Below are 1,179 nucleotides of genomic sequence, written 5' to 3'. Positions count from 1 at the left end.
CCGCTCGCTGCCGTGAATACTTACTGCATCTGGAGGCCACAAAAACAGATATTACACTACACTAAATACAGAATGAATGATAACCCGTAATAAAAAACATAGCCAATATATTATCGATTACATCCATTATCAACATCACTATTACGACTAATTCATATCCCTAACTCGAAAATTAAAAATTTCCAACACGGAGACATATCCACATCATAAGCGAACAAACATTCAAGGTGTAACAAAGTCTTAACCAAACGTCTTATAAACATACCATCAAGAGTGTTGTTCAGAGTCGTCAACTGCGAATCTAAATCAATCAACCTGTTTTCTACGTCCGCGATCTCCTGTATGTAATCGTCATACATCTGTTCTCTTGCAGTATCGTTGGCGTCTTGGCGGTGGATGGTGATCGTGGTTGAACTCATTGTTGAGGTCTCGAGTTTCTGAAATGCACTTGCCGATTGTTGTATAATTCCGAATTAGTGTTCAAGGAAGGGTTTTTTTCCCCCGAACACGATGAACTTCGTAATATCATAAATTAGCATTAAAAGGAATAAATTTCCTAGATCATAATTACAAAAAAGGTCATTTGATAATCATTCTCGAAGCTAAGATACTGACAATATCCACGTTTATGTCGCGAATGGTGATCTCGCCGCTGATTTCGGTCTGGCCCTCCACAGAGTGCGCTAGCGGTCCTCCGCCAAATCCATGATAAAATATCTGGTTCATGTGTAAAGCCTGGAAACAACAGGGGGGGGGTTTAAACACGAGAGAATTATTCTATTTTGTGATGTATTAGCAACCTCGCCTCACTTCAAACCCACTCACCTCTAATTCATCAATGGTTTGTTGCATTTTCGAGTGTTTGCAACTTGACAGGGTCTGCAACTTCAACCAACTTGAGATCAAGACTTACGGCGGACGAGGCCGACTCACCTGGTAAGATCATCTAAGAAAACGCAGGTAAAATTAATGTACAGAAGGCCTAGTATAGTATCGCTTTTTCACGAAATGAACAGCAGTCATAACTCTAACATAATAATAAAGCTGAAAGTGTTTTTTTTTACCGATGCGGTTAGTAATTTAACCGATCTCTTAAATTTACTTTCCTCCTCTGTTTATCTATTTATTATTCTTCTATTACTTTCTATGTCAGGGCTGCCAACCTCATTTACCCCAGGG

The 1,179-nt window shown here is 39.4% G+C and overlaps 1 long non-coding RNA gene across 1 annotated transcript; it reads right to left on the bottom strand.

Moving 5' to 3' along the window:
- On the bottom strand, positions 1-692 carry LOC119570652. The gene is made up of 3 exons (XR_005228452.1): positions 616-692; positions 266-437; positions 1-29 (listed from the first exon to the last, which is right to left on the bottom strand). It is a non-coding gene; the product is annotated as an uncharacterized LOC119570652 (long non-coding RNA).
- Positions 693-1,179: the final 487 nt, after the last annotated feature.

This window comes from Penaeus monodon, unplaced genomic scaffold, assembly GCF_015228065.2.
Source record: "Penaeus monodon isolate SGIC_2016 unplaced genomic scaffold, NSTDA_Pmon_1 PmonScaffold_3450, whole genome shotgun sequence".
Taxonomy (NCBI): domain Eukaryota; kingdom Metazoa; phylum Arthropoda; class Malacostraca; order Decapoda; family Penaeidae; genus Penaeus; species Penaeus monodon.
Note: the sequence above shows the minus strand (reverse complement) of the source record. Positions and strands in the feature narration are given on the sequence as shown.